General features: G+C 35.4%; 1 pseudogene; it reads right to left on the reverse strand.

Moving 5' to 3' along the window:
- Positions 1-8774: 8774 nt before the first annotated feature.
- On the reverse strand, positions 8775-15698 carry LOC149159492 (putative pectate lyase 18; annotated as a pseudogene).
- Between the last annotated feature and the right edge of the window lie 4645 nt (positions 15699-20343).

Here is a 20343-nt window from a genome sequence, read left to right on the forward strand (position 1 = left end):
TTAAAATTTCATTTATATTTATCAATGATAAATATGACAATAATAATAATAACTACAATAAAATATTCCTATTATAATTAATAATTATTGTTTAATAATAATTAATAGTAATTATTATTATTATTGATAAATATAACAATAAAAATAAAAATTATAATAACAATAATAATAAAGACTATTACAATAAAATATTATAATAATAATAATAATAATAATAATATAATTAACATAATAATTAACTATAATTTTTTATAAGGAAACAATCGTCATTTCCATTATGAAAAATGTGGAAAGTACATAGTGTATGAGCTGTTATGCGTGTATCAAAGATGGATTGAACCATCTATTTATATTTATACAAGGACAATTACATGTATTTCATAAGAGTAAGCATTTGAGGTAAAAATAGTTTTTTTTCTATGTGGAATTTGAAATGGAAGTAAGGCATTAACAATATGTATTAGTATAAATTTGATATAATATCTTACTTTTTTTTTAATGAAATAACACATGAAAAAATAAAGAAAGTTAGAAAAGATAATAAAATACATTGAAAATTGGAACAATTGTTGAGGAAATAATAATATACATTTTTAGAAATTAAAATTATTTATGGAAGAGACATGTGGAGGGATGATCATATATATATTAGTGAATACACAATTAAAAATTTTGGGTGAGTGTGTATGTCTTATTTTGTAAAAGTAATATAAGAAGAGCATAAAGAAGACTATATAAGACATCTAGATTTCTTTTTTTAGAAAAATCAAAATAAAATCTTAAACATTATTCTAATAATGATATTAAATTTTAATTAAGTTTTATTTTAAAATAAATATTTCATATCTCTTTTATAATTATATAATTGATTACTGAAAAAGTAAATTTTTTTAGTTATTGTTAATTTATCCATTTTTATATAAACTTTGTAACTTCAAAAAGCTCCAGCTCCACTCCCTCTTCCATTCACAAAGCTGAACAATAAGAGAACACTAAACAACTAGTATAGAAACCCTATCTTCCATTTGAAATAGAATTCTCCAACAAAAAATTACAACGTAAATTAAAAATAATACATATAAATTTAATAGGCATAAACTCATTTTAATATTTTTGAAGTTTTATGTTAACTTATTGTATATTTGTAAAACAGCTAAATTAAAAATAATATAGCCATTAAAAATAACACATACAAATTTAATAAGTATAAACTCATATTAATATTTTTGAAGTTTTATGTTAACTTATTATATAGTCGTAAAATAGCTAAATTAAAAATAATACCTATAATCTTAATATAGATAAACTCATTTTAATATCTTTTACTCACTTATTTTCAACTTGTACACACAGCCCTCACACCTTGTGATTTTATCTGGATGCTAACTTTAAGCAATACATGAGAAAGCGATGAAAGCGAACGAACCCTAAAAGTTTGCAATATTCAATTATGTTTTGAAGAAATTGGGAAATGTTGGAGGCTTAAAAGTCAAAAGATCGAAGTTTGTTGTATACCATAACGCTCCATCATCACAATTAATATTACTTTTCACAATTATTTACCATAACGCTCCATCATCACGTTATTTGTTAGCCACTGCTCATTAGACAAGATTTATGATGGTAAACTTATAACTTTTGATCTTATTTGTGAGTGTGGAATTATTATGTTATATTTTTAATTTTGATCCAAATTTTGTAAATTTATTTTATTATTTTTTATATTTTTAATATTATAATAATTTTTAATAATATATTTTTACAATTAAATAAATAAATATAATTAATTTTATATAAATATATTTATTTATTTTTAATTAATTTCTTACTATTTTAATATACCCTAACACAAAAGCTATTTTAGCCCAGCACAAGCACACATATAAATGGGCAAAAACAAGAGCTGGTGTATTCAAGTGAACCAAACTTTTCTTGAAAACATTTATTCAATTTTTATTGGAATATAAAGATGCACATGTGAATATAAAGATATATTTTTAGTAATGAAGGTTTAAGTTTATATATATAAATCAGAGTAATTTTTGTCATTATGATTGTAATACTTGTGTTTTGATATTTTAAATTATATATAAATTTATATAGTTAATAGATTTATCTAAAATTTTATTTGAAATAGAGTTAGTTAAACATTATAGTTTTGAGGGTTTTATAGTTTGTAACGGTGTAATTAAGTGGCCAAACTACAATTAAATGATTTATATTCATACACTTCAACTTAGTGTTGTAGATTATGTAATATTAGATAACCATATTTCTAGCCAAATTGTAAATCTTGACCTATTAAATGACCATGATTGATTTGTATTCATACACTTGAACTTAGTGTTGTAGATTATGTAATATTAGATAACCATATTTCGAGCTAGATTGTAAATCTTGACCTATTAAATGACCATGATCTTGACTCGAGCATGATATTGACTCTCATAATAGACCTTTAACCTTAACTCTAAACTTTTCCATGAAAAACAAGCACATACATGACAATTGAGAGAGTCAAAGGCACCTACTTTTGGACAAGAGAACAAATTTTTAGCTTCTTAAAGTATTTAAATAGGGATCTACACCTCTTAACTTATTACATTGAAAACCTCTATGATAATTTCACAACGACCATTAAAAAGTTCTCTAGCAAGGTGTCATATAAAAAGAATAGTAGAACTACCAATCTTTGGTATGATAATGATTGAAAAATTGATAGAAAAACTATTAGAGATGCTACTAACGAAACCTTAAAGCTTGATAACATAAATACCTAGAAATTGGGTATTAAAAGAAAGAAAAATATATTTTACAAGTAATAAAATATAAGGAGATCATCTTTGACAATTTGGATAATAATTAAATTATTATTACTTCCAAATTCAACGAGAAATTTTGGGAAAATAAATAGGTGGAGGGAAAAAGAAAAATACGATATTAAAAGGAGGTGATTAACCCCAATCTCAAAAACAAAAAGTATCTCTGTGCCTTGACTAGTGCTAAGAAGAAAATGAACATTGCCAATATTAGAACTAATTATGAGGAGCTTTAGAGTGAAACTAGCTATTGATTGATTTCCAAAATTCCATAAGATGAAAGAGTTTGACACCTCTATTATCCTCGAAGGGTTGAAGAGGGAAATCACTTTTTATTAGACTTTGCATCTTATACTAATACTAGATCTAATTTTCAAAATATTTGTAATTATATAAACCTTTTTAACCTTTTAACTCAGCAAAATGATGGTGATCTAGGAGTGCTCCTAGAATTATATTTTATTTTGTGGAAATCAAGTTTAGGTCAATTATGCATTTTATGGAGACATGCTTTGCTTTGGCATGCTGGAAATTATTTTTGGTTTGTTGGTGCAAAGAGGAAATTTGTTTCTTTTTTTTGAACTTCATGGTCTCTCCTCAACTATGAAAACAATGTAGAGAAGTACTTATAGACTTGGTCTCATTTTCTCTTGTTCGTATCCACAGTGGAAATGATAACTATGCTAGATGTAATGGAGTGAACATTCTTCTCTATGGCTTTGTTGTACTTGGTCTTTTGGGTTGTCATGTTTTACTGGATGGACCTAAATGTCAAGATCTATAATCACTTTCTTCCAGATGAAATATAAGTAATTCAACTTACAAAAAAAAGAGTGGAAATGAGAGCTAAAAGGAGAGGGATACTATTATGAAAATAATAACAATATTTGAGGGTGCTTCAATTCAATCATGATAGTGGATAAGAAGTTGTAGTTAACTTTGAGTCTTTTTATTTGATGAGAGACTGCTTGTATTCCTAGTGATTCATTTCATAATGGCCAACATCTTTGGTGTTAAACTATATGCAATTACATATCCCAAAATCTCATGTGATATGCATAGCTAAGAACCACATAAATTTTTGGTTTCTAGTTTAAATTCTATTTAATTTCATTATTGTTTTAAATTGGCTTAAATGAAAATAGTGGGGTTTGAACTTCCATGGATGGAATACACTTGCCATGAATTCTAGTTACTTTTAATTACATATATGTGTCCAAACCAACACCTACATTCATGTAATTCACAATTTAATCTACAAATAATAATATTAACAATGTTGTTCTTTCACAAAGAAGTTGCAAAATGACATAGGAAGTGGTAGAACAAAACAATAATTAATATTCACATCATCTTTTGATGCTCAGTACCTTCACCAAAATGGTTTCTTATACCCACATAATTCTATCATCATGGCAATTGTGAGTCTAACCCAACATTAACATCTACAATAGGAAAAAAACATACCAACCTAAATATCTTATCATTGTGAATCTAGAAGAGAATGAATAAAATAGTGTGAATTGCAATGAATTAATTAGTTAACACATTGTCTTTGATTGAATATTGAAGTTAACCTTGTTGTAGTGAGTGAAATAATCGTTAAAAATCGGAATATACATGGATTAATTAATTATGTCAATGAGACCATCTTCATAGTTATACACGGAGCAATGGTCCACCCATAGTTGCCTCCCTGTGAAGATTGAAATCCCATATCCATGACTTAGTTTCCTCAAACCACTATGAAGAAGATATATGTTTACTATATGTCTCTTACATTCTTATAGATTTGAATGCACATGGAAAGAATGATTATGTCTATAGCATTTCTTTATCATGATACAAAAGCTCTTAGAAATACGGATGTTTGTTTCTCATTCATAGATTGTTTTGAAACTATAAGTTATCAACTCTTACTCTAGTTATATAACCATGTCATTATAGAATATGACCTAGAGTGGCTCCATTTGAATCACACCTTCTGTCACCCCACTATCACCTAGCTTAGCTAAGGGACATTAGGACTCAACTTTTCCTTTATTACCACAATTGTCTAAGAAGTCAACTTAACTCAACAATACATGAATGTGGCTTGAAAATGGACTAAAATAAGAGGGTAAACCAATTATATAGGTTGATGGTATAGAAGGGTTGATTGTGTAGTTGAGTAAATCAACTAATAGATCTAGTAGACTAGAGTAACACATATGCCAACCCATGGGTGTAAACTCTTGTCCAATTCAACCTTTTATTAGTCTAAGTTTATAATTACTATAAATTCAATTTTTTGTTTGTAACATGACTCACAAAACTTTGGATTCCAATGCTAATCATGCCACTAGTCTCTAATTCCTATTAGCATCATTTTAATATATATGTTTTAATAATTTCAGGTTTTTTTTTATAAATGATCATATTATGAGATTATATTATGTTGATAAAACTAATATCATTCTTTTAATATTGTAATGTCTTTTTTTTCACTATAACTTACAATAATAATTCACTGCATTTTAGATTTGTTAATTACATGACTTTATTGATTGATGTGCTTTGGCTAGATTGATGTTTGGTACTTTTGGGATTATACTGTCATCTAAAATTTCATCATGCCATGAATATATATGAATCCTGACCATATCAAGAGTTATATAAGGTTGTTGGATATTTTTAGTGGGTGTTTGAAGGAATGAGTTGATTTGACGGTCTATATATATGATTTGTACTATTAAGATAATTTACTTCTACAAATCTATTAATGACCTCAAGTAAATATGAAGAACCACATGGATATGTAATGAAAATGAGGTAAGTTACACACTTATATTATGGATAGGGCATTATCCATCAATTTACATATGAAATTGTGAACATGCTAGTATGATTTAACGCTGGTTGGAAAATGAGATATATATATATATATAAGCAAACCCTCTTTTTTTATATAAAAGAGGTTTTGATTTACATAGGTTTCGTCCAGATTTGTCCCCCAAAATGGATATTAAATTATGCCAACCCAACACATAAAATGCCTTAGTCTAACTAGACTGCTTTTTTTCGTGAAAATCAATATACTAGTGATTTTTGAAAATCCAAGTTATAGCTGTCAAATTTCGAGGTTTTGGATGCCCAAAAGTTTTTGATGGGGCTAAATCGATTTCCTGCATCAAAACCATGATTCAAACACGACACATAATTCTTTTGAATAAATCCTTGCCGATAAAGTTTAAAATAACTATTTTTAAAATTTACATTTTCATATAAACGTGAATCTTTTCATATATGTACTGAATAACTTATTATTATTATTATTATTATTTTTTTTTTAATCTAGGATAATTGGTAATATGCTGGATAACTTGAATTCCCTAGCATCACCAATTATCATTACACAAAAAAGGCGAACCCTAGCTCCACCGTCTCCTTGCCCTCGGCCGCCGCCAGCTCCTGGATCGCTCTGCGCGTGAAGAAGTTCGAAGGATCAGGGCAAGGACCAAGGGGCTGTGCCTTAGCAGCGGATCCACATCAGGATCTCGTAGGGAACACTGGCTCGGGCCCCAGCACTGTTATCTCCAGGCCCTACGGCGCAGTTGGATCACGGATCGCTCAGGCAGTGAAAGATTTGGAGAGTTCCAGGGTCTATCTTGAAGCGGCAGGAGCACATGATACCCTCGCTATGAATAATGAGGGCGCAGATAAAAAAAAAATGCCTGCAATCCGCAATGCAGAAATCTCAAGAAATGCCTGGACCCGTTCCTCTGCATCCGTGGAATGCATTTTCCGCCCTCTTCAGACTGAGGGAGCAAGGGATAAGGAAGATCTCGTAGATCCCTCTGCCGTTCCTCTGATCTCGGCCTCCAGAAAGGAAGGGAGGACACCAAACAGTAGCACGCGGCCCCTGCTCCTGAGACAAATACAGGATACGACTGCTGAAGCACAGAACAAGGAAAATTGCGCGGCTCCCTTAGCATATCCTCGGACCAGCGCTTCCAGAAAAGAAGGGACGACGCTAATCAGATGCAAGCCACCCCTGCACACTAAACCAAGGGCGGAATCGAATCTCAACCAAGGCATCTGCCTCCCCACTCCGCAAATTGGCTGGGGAAAAAGGCCTTTAGAATCATCCGCAGCCTTCCAGATTCAGATCAGGCTTCTCTCGGGAAAAACTATGCTTCAATGGGTTTGCCAAGCAGATCCAGTGAGGAATCTCAAGCATGCATTGAACATCAAATTGGGAATCCCTTTGGAAGACCAACGGCTTCTCTACCAAGGTAAACATCTTGAGGATCTCTTTCCTATTTCCTTTTATGGCATTGAGAAAGATGCATCTATTTTCCTTTCCCTTCGTCTTAGAGGAGGAGCTGGGGGAGAGCCTTCCTCAGCTAAAGCTTTTTCGTACAAAGATGCAGTCCATGGCAAGCAGACTGAAAAGACAGAGCCACCAACACAGTCTTCACCCAAGCCCTTTTTGGTTGACAAAGTGGAGGAGATCCCATTAGTTGATATATCTTTCCAGGATCTTGAAGACGAAACCCAGAAATTTGCTGAAAGAGCCATCATCTGCAGATTCAATGGGCTTTGGCCGCGCTCACAGGATCTTTACGACTGGATCAAAGACACCTGGACTGATCGCTGTAAGGTTTATTTCTGCGCAAAAGGGTATTTCGTAGTGCTGTTCGATGATCTGGAACATTGCTACAATGCCCTAGATGAAGGCCCTTGGTTCATGGGTTCAGCTGGCCTCTTCCTCACTCCATGGTTTCCCGACTTTGACCCAGCTACAGCAGTCATCACCAAGGCTCCGATATGGATCAGGCTCCCAAATCTCCCAGTTCACTTGTGGCGTACAGAAGTATACAGGAAAATAGGCAATGCCCTGGGTAGCTTCTGGAAGGGAGACTACGAGAGAGAGAGGCAGGGTCTCTATACATACGCCAGAGTTTGTGTGGAGATTGATTTAAGTAAGGGACTGCCCGAGTACATCAATCTCAAATTCAAGGACACTATCTGGACCCAGTTGATAGAGTACGAGAACACTGCCTTCAGATGCCGTCATTGTCACCAAACAGGGCACCTACATATCTCTTGCCCATCGCTGTCAGCTAAAGCAAAAAAGGGCCTCTTTGCTCATGCTAAGCCCAAGCGCTGGGCTCCCTACCCACCGCCGCCAACCAGAAGCTCCAGCCCCCCTAGCATGGAAAAGGTTCCAAGCATGGAAAAGGAGGGAAAAAAGTCAGAACCAGAGCAGATGTCGCAGACGATGGATCCGCCCACGAACATTATGGTGCACACCCATGTCTCAGCAAATTCCCAGAAGCGTCCCCATGAGACTTCCTCCTCTGATTCAGAGAAGGAATCCCCAATGATAGAGAACTCCAGTCTCCAAGTTATTCTTGCCCATCCTCCTCCTGAAGGCTGGACAAAAGTTAACAAAAAGAAAGGGAAAAAACAGTGTAGTGTAATCACTGTCCCGCTGGGGTAACAGCCTGTCAGTTAGTTTCTGCTATCGAATCTTCAGGGGTAGCAGAGTTTGTTTCTTCCTTCCGAGACCGAGGTTGATGATATTATCATTTCCGGTCTGTCGGTCTTTTGTCTTTCCTGTAGCTTTGTGATTGTATCTCTCTTCCGGGACCGAGGTTGATGTATCCATCATTTCCGGTCTGACGGTCTTTTGCCTTTCCTGTTTGTACCATATTGATTTCTCTTAATAGATTTAGCATTTACCGAGAAAAAAAAATATGCTGGATAACTTATTATTATAAAAGATAATGTGAAGGATAAGAAGGGCGAGATTGGGATAACTTATTATTATAAAAGATAATGTGAAGGATAAGAAGGGCGACATTGAGAAGTGTAAGAAGGGCGACATTGAAGAAGACAGTTTACAAGAGTAAAAGCAATGTTTGCGGCTACTCAAGTTCAGCTGTGATAATTGTAGGTAAGAAGTTGCAGTTAGGAGCGAGTTCCTTTCTTGCACGAGAGCACGCCTGTGTTCCTGGTGATCTCTTCCACAACGGCCGAACTCTTTGGCCTGCCACTGTATCCGGTTGCATAGGTCGAAAGCACCTGAGATCCTTACGGCGTGAAATATGCACCATTTAGTAGCATATCATCCTCTGATATCCAGTTCCACTTTTTCCATTCACTTTCTGTGACGTTTTGCCTCTTGGTTACTTCTTTAGCAAAGGGATTTGATGCCATAAATCTATTGCCTTGACTTAGTGTCGTGGGGTTTGAACTTCCACTGATGGCATACATTTCCCACCTAGTGTAATCATTGTTAAACACATGGAAGTATCCAAACCGACACCTACATCCATTTAATAGCTATTTCATACTTTTCCTTCACAACAAAATTAAAAAATAAGAGGGGAAATGAATGAAATAACAATTAATTACTCACCTTGGCATTCGTTGCACGAGACCTTCGCCGAAATGGTTGAGTGCAACCATTGCCTGCATAACTTTGTCATGATGGTGGTCGTCACTGTGACCCAATAGCATCACCTACGATTGGAGAAGAGAAGAGCATTGTGAAGGTAGAAGGGAAGGAATGAAATAGAGTAAATTGCAATGAAGGAATGAAATAGAGTGAATATGTGAGATTGCTTACCTTGTCGTGGCAAGTGAAGTAATTGTTGGAAATGGTGATATAGCTGGACGACTTGATAGCGTCAATGAGGCCATCTTCGCAGTTAGACATAGAGCAATGGTCCACCCATGTACCCCGTTGTTGAGATAGAAATCCCATCTTGTAAGATTTTTGAGATACACAGATCTAGATCTGCAAAACAATAAACAAGCTTGCAAGAGAAGGAAGGAAGCGAGCAAGAATTGAGAAAAGAATGAAAATTAATTCTACAATATTAGTTTTAGAATAAATACATAAAAGCAACTAAGTTAAGCTTAGTTGTACATGCAATAACTAAAGCTAACTAAAGCTAAGTGTGCTTTATCTTATGTTAATGTGTACATGTGCCACATGCAAGCAATAAGTTATTCTCTCTCAGCCGATTCCCTGGTTTCGGTTGAATCTGTTGAGGTTGTGAACCCCTCTATCTCAGGTGATTCCCCGGTTTCGGTTGAATCTATCTTTGAAAAACCTATTGGGTCAACTACAAACCTTCTTTCAGAAGAGTTCCTCTCTGTCTTTGTCTTTGCCGCAAGATCCACTAAACCTGATATTGATCCCGATTCAGTTCCTGCTCCTGAACTAGGTGGTGCTTTTGCTGATACTGAACTAAATGCTTACGTCGAGGATCTCCCTTCGATCCGGGATATCCTATTCTCTTTCTCCTGATTCTGATCCCGATCTTTATTTTATCAGGTAACATGATGTCTATGGCATTGTAGTATCGCTTACGAAAAGGTGCATTTTCCGGGCTTGATCATGGGTCCGGGAATGTCAGGTGATGAAGGGACGGGAATCTTGGATATGAATCTGTTGATTGAATTTGAATGAATGGATGAGAGAGTGATTGAAATTGGTAAGGGATGGGAAGGAAAGACCTATCCGGAGCTAATCTAGGTGCATGTACACCAACACAGCTAGTCTAAGTGCATGTTCACCAACACCCCCCCTTAAGCATAACTTAGGTGAGTGTGATGCAAAATGAATGAGTCCCGGCAACACGACCATTTTAGGTACGCATATACAATGCATAAAAAGGAGGAAAGAGGGAAAACCCAGTGGGAAGAAAACCCCCCCTCAAAATATAATGCAAAAGTAGAGAAAAGACAACTGCTAGGCAGTCGTGTCCTTCACCCCGAGACGATCTCGCAGGAATCGAAACTTCTGCTCAGTGAAAGTCTTAGTGAAGATGTCAGCAATCTGCTCGGAACTAGGACAGTACTAAAGATCGATGATCCCATCATGAATGAGTTCTCTAATGAAGTGCATGTGGATCTCGATGTGTTTGGTACACTGCCGCTGCACTGAATCTTTGCAAAACTTTAGCATACTTTGATTATCGCACCAGATGACAGTTGGATGATGGACACTAATCCCAAGCTCAGATAGGAAATGTTGTAGCCAAATTGCCTGAATAGTGGCATTGACTTCTCCTCTATACTCGGCCTCTGCTGATGATAAAGCAATGGCAGCCTGCTTCTTACTTGACCAAAAAATTGGGCCGGATCCCAAACTAAGTACATAAACGGAAGTAGACTTGCGATCAATGGTGTCGCCAGCCCAGTCTGAATCTGTGAACCCGATGAGATTCAAAGAACAATTGGCTGCATAATGAATCCCATAAGTGATTGTCCCCTGGACATATCGAAGGATGCACTTTGCAACGTTCCAGTGTAACTCATGTGGCTCCTGCATGTATTTGGAAAATGCTCCGACAACATAGGAGAGATCAGGACGGGAGTGAGTGAGATAAAGAAGACTTCCCACAAGATGGCGATACAATGTGCAATCAACCAATGGTGTGTGTTTGCCATTCTCAAGCTTTATCCCTGATAAGAAAGGTGTGGCTGCTGGCTTGCAGTCACTCATGTGAAATCGTGCCAAAAGATCTCTGGCCTATTTTGGTTGAGAAATGGTAATGCCAGAATCATGCTGATGGATCTCTAGTCCAAGGAAGAAATTTAGCAAGCCCATGTCTGTCATAGAAAACCGCTTATGCAATGCAGTTTTGATGTTAGTAATGACAGAAGTTGAACTACCCGTTATCAAAAGATCATCTACGTAGAGTACTATGATCAACAAGGAGTCAATTTTCTTCAGAAAATAAACATTGGAATCAGATTTGCAGCGTACAAAATTTTGAGATAACAAATAAGAATCCATCTTTGCATACCATGCTCTAGGTGCCTGCTTGAGGCCATAGAGAGACTTCTTTAGTTTGCATACCAGAGATGAATTCTGCATGTATCCCGGTGGCTGCTCCATGTAGATTTCCTCCTCGAGATCACCATGAAGAAAGGCATTCTTCACATCCATATGATGCACCTCCCATCCTCTTGCTGCTGCAATGGAGAGAGCTAGCCAAATGGAATCCATTTTTGCTACTGGAGCAAAAGTCTCATCATAGTCAACACCATGTACTTGCTGAAAACCTTTTGCTACCAATCGTGCCTTATATCGACTAACTTGGCCATTTGATGCTTTCTTGGTCCGGTAAACCCACTTGCATCTCACAAGTTTGCGATTTGAAGGTAGCGGAACCAAATCCCAAGTCTGGTTCTCAATGAGAGAGTTATATTCCTCATCCATGGCGGCTTCCCATTCAGGATGCCCATTTGCTTCTGCATAAGTTTGTGGATCAGATCCATGCATCATATAAGCATGCATGGGCATGGATGGCTCCATAGCTAAGAGTGCTTGCAGATCTTCCTCAAACAGAGGGATAGAGGCAAGATCATCAAGGATATCACTCATGCTGTGCCATTTTTGTGTTGAAGGTGGTCGAGAATCTTCCGAACTACATGCAGAAGTATGATCTCGATGTTCAACAACTAGTGGTCTAACAGGGGTCACAGGAAAAGACTCATCTTCATCAGAATGCTGGTCTGAAGTTTCATCTGCATACTCATCAATGAGTGGTGATGAAAATTTGGTAACAAGTTCATCTACTGGTGCATGCGAAATATCTTCGTCAAAATTTACACTCCTTTCAATAAAGAGCTCTTCAGTGTGGATATCAAGCAATCTGTACCCTTTGACTTCATCAGAATATCCAACAAACATGCATGCTTTGCTTTGAGGCTCCAAAGCCTTTCTCTTCTCTGGAGGAATGCGGGCCCATGCTCGAGATCCAAAAATGCGGAAATGACTAACTTCAGGTTGCATGCCAGTCCAAGCCTCAAAAGGTGTTTTTCCAGTAACAGATTTATGAGGAGATCTATTCTGGATGTATGAGGCACAATTAATAGCTTCGGCCCACAATTTCGACGGAAGATATCTTGCATGCAACATGCAATTAGCCATCTCTTTCAAAGATCGATTTTTCCTTTCAGCCACGCCATTTTGCTGTGGAGTGTAAGGAACTGTATGCTGCAACTGTATGCCTGCTTCATCACAAAGATTCTTGATATCTTTGTTGACATATTCTATCCCATTATCTGTGCGGAGTATTTTGATGCGTTTTCCAGACTGATTTTCTGCATGCGCTTTGAAAATCTTTAGACGTTGAAAAACTTCAGACTTGAGTTTCAAGAAGTAAACCCAAGTGAATCTCGTGTAATCATCTATAAATGACAACACATATCTTGCTTTGCTCATTGAAAGCACCAGAAATGGACCCATGAGATCACTGTGTACAAGTTCCAAAGGTGAAGAGGCTCTCCATGCATGCCTCTTCTCAAATTTTTCTTGTGGATGCTTTCCAAGAGCACATCCATTAAAAACACTATCTGAAAATTCAATGGTTGGCAATCCTTTGACCATCCCTTGCTTACTAAGCTGTTGCATATATCTGAAATTCAAGTGCCCAAATCTCTCGTGCCAAATCCTACTTTCTTCATTTGCATGCGTAAGTAGAAAAATAGAATCTAATTGAGGAACAAAATCAGAAAATGTATACAGACGAGATTGATCATTTACCTTGCTAGATGCAATCTTCAAATTGGTTTGCATGTCATAAATGCTCACGGAATCTGGGGTAAATTCCACTTTCCTTCCGCTGCCTGTGTGTGTCATCTGATACACTGAGAGAAGATTCACAGAAAGCCTTGGAATATGCAAGACATTTTCAAAAATTCCATCTTCGAATTGCACTCTTCCTTGTCTAGTTGCTGCAACTACAGAATTATCCCCCATGAGAATGGGAAGACCTGAGTATGCATGTAGAGAAGAAAATGATTCCTTTGAAGAAGCCATATGATGTGAAGCTCCTGAATCGATGATCCATTCTTGTGGTGCAGAATGAAGAGCAATCAAAGCATGCCCGTTACCTCTTGGATCTGGTGCTTTTTCTCCAGACTTCTTCTTAGCATTCTCAGGAATGTGGTCTCCAAGATTTTGTTGCTGGAGTGTCTGCGCCATAAGATCTATAGTCTTCTTCATGCATGCAGATTCAGGATGAAAACCACGGTGGCAATAATTGCACATTGATTTGCCCTTTCATTCCTTTCCTTTCCTTTGAGCCAGATGATCCATCAGGGGGTTTGGGATGTCCTCCCTTTCTTGGATCAGGATCCTTCTTCCCTTTTCCTTTCTGATGGTCTTTGGAATTTGCCTTTCCTTTTGCATGCACAGTAAGTGCATGCGCTTTGGAATTTTTAAGTGTGCCCATTTTGATGAGCTTATCTTCCTCATGCATCAAAGACTGAATAAAAGAATCCAATGAGGGCATCTTCCAAGCTGCACCAGTTGCAGATCTGACTGTGTGGAATGTAGCGACGAATATTGCATACTCTGGACCAAGTTTTGATAAAATGGAAAGAATCAACTGATTTTCTTGCTTGGATTTGTCGATCCCGCATCCTTTCCGCTGAACCAACAAGGCTTTATACCTTGTGAAAAAATCTTGAATATTCTCAAAGTTTCTCGGATCTAATGAGTTTAACTCATTTTCGAGAATGTGACCTTGCATTTCATCCTGTTTTCCAAACAATCCTTCCAAAATTTTCCATACTTCATTTGGAGTTGAACATGATTCAACATGAAATAGCAGTTCCGGAGAAATAGATAAACATAGGATGCCGAAGGCCTCGTCCATGCGATTGAAATATCTTGTTTTCTCCATTGCCGATGTTGGTTCAACTTCCGTTTCCATGGTTATTCGAAATAAGCCTCTACTTCTGAGATGAAGTTGAATCTTTGGCTTCCATTCAAAATAATTATATGGAGTGAGAATTGCCGATTGTGGAAACTCCAATTTAGACTCCATTCTTTGTTGTTGCTTCAATCTTCTGAACCTGCAAATAAAATTGCTTGTGCATTGATTACAAATCCCTGTGCTCTGATACCATGTAAGATTTTTGAGATACACAGATCTAGATCTGCAAAACAATAAACAAGATTGCAAGAGAAGGAAGGAAGCGAGCAAGAATTGAGAAAAGAATGAAAATTAATTCTACAATATTAATTTTAGAATAAATAAATAAAAGCAACTAAGTTAAGCTTAGTTGTACATGCAATAACTAAAGCTAACTAAAGCTAGGTGTGCTTTATCTTATGTTAATGTGTACATGTGCCACATGCTTAACTAGAGCTAATCTAGGTGCATGTACACCAACACAGCTAGTCTAAGTGCATGTACACCAACACATCTCCGTGATTTACTGCAGCGTTTCCTACACTTGTACAGTCATGAATGTGGATGCCATGAATGATGATGTTTGTCGCATCGTTTATGGTGATACACGGGCCCTTACCAAAGTGAACGTTGGCGCCTCGTCCATCGATTGTTTTGAAGCTGTTAATAACCAGCGCTTCCTTGAGCTGGATGACCATGTCATTCTGGAAGATGATCCACAGCGGCTCCGTCTGAATCACAGCATGACGCAGTGTGCCATGGGATGGATTCACGGCATCACCACCCGCATCCTTAACGACATAAAACTTGCCGTTCTTTCCTCAGATGGCATCCTTGCCAAATCCAATGCTGCAATCCGCTAGCAGTTTTCTGTTGCGCTCCCAGTTGGGGTCGCACCGCCAACAGTCATCGATGGGATTACCCGTTGCACATGACAACACGCTCTGATCCTCTTCTTCTCTTGTACTGTTAATAATGCTTCTTCTTCCTCTGTCAATTCAACCTCCAACATCGAATAATTAAAAAAAACAACAGAGAGATTAACAATGTAATGTCGCAGTGAGCGATTTACTTACTGTTGAACTATTTTCGCTCCGTTCCTCTGATCTTTCTCCACAGGGAACGTGGATCTAGTTATATTGCCCGGTGCCTCGACTATGTTCCGTCCCATAAACTTCTCTCCATATTTTGATTCAAATGGCTTTGGCGCCCCGCCATGGACGCAACGGAGTATTGCAATCAACAGCATGCAGCTCAAAATACTAATTTGATTCCTCATTTTGACCGCCACGACTCACGTTTGTCTTCTCAAAGAAACAACAACACTAAGAACACTGGTGGTGGTTGCTTCTGCTCTGATCCACTCTTGCAAATGCCGGGGCCTTCTTATAGCTTCCACCGTTTTGTCGTTACCGACACTGCAGTACCGCTCTTTCAGTGATACACATGGTGAGGGAAACTCCAGACAAAATACGGAATATTGTGAACTTCTGAATATTGGCTTTCCCAACCCTAATTGTTACCCGTCAAATCTCTACCATAGTATTTTCACATGTCATAACTTGCAATCCACGTTTCATCTGAATTTCAGATAAGTTTAACATGTAACTCTCAGGTAAATATGTAATCGCTACGTTTAATATGAATTTAAGATCAAGTCTAACATTTAAATCTTAGTTAAACATCTAATCGTTCAAGAGATTAAGTTTAGCATGTAAATGTTAGGTAGATGTCAAATCATTAATTATCTAAGTTTAATATATGGATTTAAATTCAGCCAAACTCATATGAAAAATTATGTATTAATTTGATCAATTCAGTAGATAAATGTCTTTTTGAGTAATCATAACATGATGTGATTATTCTGAAAGAAATATATCTACAAGATAGATCACAAAAGTCTTAGATTTAACATTGATCAATTTAATCAATATAAAGATGAAATTAATTAATTTGAAAGTATTGTTTTTATATATAAATAAAATAAATTAATATTACTTTTCACAATCATTTACTTGAATCTTTAAGCACCCTTGTTTATACACGATTTATGATTGAAAATTTATACCTTTAAATTTATCTATAAAGTTAAGACTATCGTGTTATATTTTTATATTTTATTTGAAATTTATAAAATTTACATTACTAATTTTTATACTTCAAACATTATCATAATTATTATATTTTTTTATAATAAATAAATAAATTAGATTAAATACAATTGATTTTATATATTATATATATATATATATATAGTTTTAAGAGATAGTTTAGTTGGTCGAGTTCTTGTTGCTAAGTATCTTGTCAATTGGGATGTTACGGGGTCAAATCTCTTTGAGACATTTGGTGTTACGCAGACCAAATAAGTCGGCGGATAGTTCCCTTCGAGTGGATCTGCCTAGATTATTACCTTTGGATGTAACAACCACTGAGTGACCATGAAACACAATTGAAAAAACATATATACATTATTAATTTTTATACTTCAATCATTATAATAATAAAAAAATTCCCCAAATATTATCCATATATATTTCTTTTGTATGATGTATTTTGTTTCCTTCATTGACTCAAAATATGGAGGAGTATACTATAGTTATAGTCATTCTACATTCCTACTCATTAAGTTCTCTTTACATAAATCTTTATAGCTAAGCATGTGTTATATTCTTTAATCTTTAAGAAGCTGTCTTAATTCTTTATGCAAAACATTGCCCCCTTTACATAGAGAAATAACAAATTATAAATCATCTTAAACTGTTAGATTATATCAAGCGAAAAAACTTATATTTAATTAAATTGAATCTGCACCCAACGCCATTATGATGCCCTCATCTAAATTATGGAAATTTTAATACACAAAGAGACGAGCGGCAAATTGTTAATTTGTACGAGGTTGAAGATTTTATTAAAAGGAAAAATTGAAGCACATGTACATAAAGAAATCACCCAGACTTGAACTCCAAATATGTCCACCCTCTAACAGTCAAAGAATATGCTATGAAGTGACTTCAGGATAATGTGTATAATTTATGGGAAATTAAACGACCTGTCCCACATGGTGAAGACCCACGATCACCCTGTCGAACAATTTCTTGGCATTCATAGTAGTACTACATAGCTCCTATCAAAACAATTCTTCAACGATATCTCTCAGATCGACATGATGGTTGTGCGACCTTTCAGGGTACGCTCCCTGTAGAGTTGATACTGCGAAGATTTAGGGTGTATCTGTGGCAACTGCCTGTTGGCTTCTTTCCATGATAACCCAGTCATAGTTGGGTCAACGATGGCCCCTTCTTTTCACCCAAAGTGTTATCAATCCTCACTGCTATGTTACCGTTGCATTAACTGACATTGTATATAGCTTGACACAACTTCCACAAATGTTGTAAATTCCTTTGCAATTCTCTCTTGCTGCTGAGTTATTGCCTCTTCAAATCAGCGGTTTCTCAATCCTGTAGTCGTGGGACACTGTCAACCAAATCATGACTCAGCAATGGGATTCAAACTGTAATGAATGTTGAGACCTTGTGAACTGAAGGGTCGATCTTGAGATTAGGCGCCACCTTTTCCTTTGTGGTCCCTCAATCCAGCCTCTGCACCATGGAAGAATCGAGGGCCGAATTTTACTTACAAGGAATGAAACCATTGCTCAGAAAAATAATAAATGTGAATAACCTCCCCTTTCAATAAGAAGAAATTGAGCCAACTAGGGTGTTTTAAGGAACCACCGAAGTTGGGTTCCAACTAGGGTGATTTTAGGAACCACTGTAGCTGGGTTCTCAGCTAAGGTGAGATTAAATCCCACCGATGTTAGGCTGAGATTTTCACCTGAAACCCTTACTTGAAAACTCCCTCGAGCTCTCAAAATGACAATGAAGAAGATCTCAAATTCCATATCTTCCCTTCCTTATTCCTTTTCCCTATATAGTTTTCTAATATGTTTTCTCCAAGATTTTATAATTGATATAATACCATCGATGAATACCATCGGAAAATACTATCAACAAACATCTTGGGAAAATACCAAATCCTTAAAAATTTCATTCTTTTCCCCTTTTATTATAAATAGAGAGTCCTCAAAACTGTCCTTGTTGCTAACTTAAGGGAAATAAAATCCCATCTTCCAACAGTAGGTTGGGGATATTAAAATCCTACTTCCCAAAATTTCTTGTCCTCAATCAATTAAGAATCTATACATCAATGCTAGGGTCCCAAAGGCTCCTGTAATTTTTTTTTGCCTAAGTATGGTATTATCTTGGTTGTACTAAATTGTGCCCCATAGCTATTTTCTCCTATGCTGCAAAAAAATCTATCATAGTGTAGATCTTCCTCCAAATTCGTAGGATAACATGCTAAGATCACATTATCAGATGGAATAGATGTTGTCGAGAAGAAGAAATAGTCTCTTCACAATATTTCAACCTATAATTGTGCATACTTGCTATTGTTTATTATTAAAATTACTTTAAGGTTACATGTAGTGAGTGGAACAACGAAAAAATCAATGAATATATCTATAATATCTATTTCCAATTCCTCATCCCTGGCAAAAGATCTTATCGTCCATATAATGCATTGGAATTTACTCCTAAGGCATGCTAGTATGTCTTATAAACTATGTGGGATTAGTATCCCATAAGATCTCAACGTATAACTTGTCCATGTTCATGTTAGCAGATCCTGACCTTATGTAATTGGTTTTGAGTTCATTACAGTTATGATAAGTTCAAAGATTCCTTTTCCAGAATAGCAAAGTGATCCTCATCCTGAAGTTTCGATGATGAATTGATTTGTTTTTAACTCTTTTTCTTTATATTTTCCTAACATATATATATATATTTGGTTACATGCAATTACGTTAAATGTAAAACCCAAAATCCAGAGCCTATCTACAAGGTGAGGACCAATAGTTGATCTCTTGAGACAGTGAGTAGAACATGGTAATGTTTAATCATAATTTTTTCATGTGAGACATATGAGTTAACATCTTTGTAGATTGTAAATTTTTATATGTATGAGAAAATTTAATATCTATTTTTTGTTTTTAAGATGTCGAATTGAAATATCTGATTTTTTTAAGATGTAGAAAGTTAGGGAAGCATATGAATACAGAGTTGTGGCGAACGCATTGAGAGATTTATGAATATAATGCGATCACTCAATGGCTAATAAAATGTTTGAAAACAATTTTTTTGTGGGTTAAGATGGTAAAATATACTTTGTTTTTTTGGGTTAAGATGGTAAAATATACTCTGTTTTTAAGATTATTATATTGACCAAGTTATAAAGATATCTTTAGATATTGAAAATTTTGTTATTCAAGAATTAACTATAGATTTATTATTGTCAATTAATTTAGATAGTGAATACTTTGTAATTCAAGAATAAACAATAGATTTGTCATTCTCAATGAATTCCATTGATAAATTTTTAGTAAGTAATATTTATATTTTTGTTGTAAATTTTTATTTTTTTAAAGTATTATTTTAACTAGGTTATAAAGATACTTTTAGATATTGAATTATTATTTTTTTTTGGTAAAAAAGGAAATTTTTTTAGTTAATTCAGAGAAATATATATATATATATATATAAAATAATGAAGTATATAGATATTGTGAAGTTGTAAAGATATTTTTAGATATTGAATTATTATTACTTTTTTTGGTAAAAAAGCAAAATTTCTTAGTTAATTCAGAGAAATATATCTATATATATAATAATAATAGTAATAAAGTATATAGATATTGTGAGATATTCATTTTTCTTTGTGAGATATTCATTTTTCTTTTCTTGTAGCGGATGCATTTC

The sequence above is a fragment of the Pinus tabuliformis genome, chromosome 5_2, assembly GCF_031772625.1.
Source record: "Pinus tabuliformis cultivar Carrire ecotype Pingquan chromosome 5_2, CPIR1, whole genome shotgun sequence".
In the NCBI taxonomy this organism is placed as follows: domain Eukaryota; kingdom Viridiplantae; phylum Streptophyta; class Pinopsida; order Pinales; family Pinaceae; genus Pinus; species Pinus tabuliformis.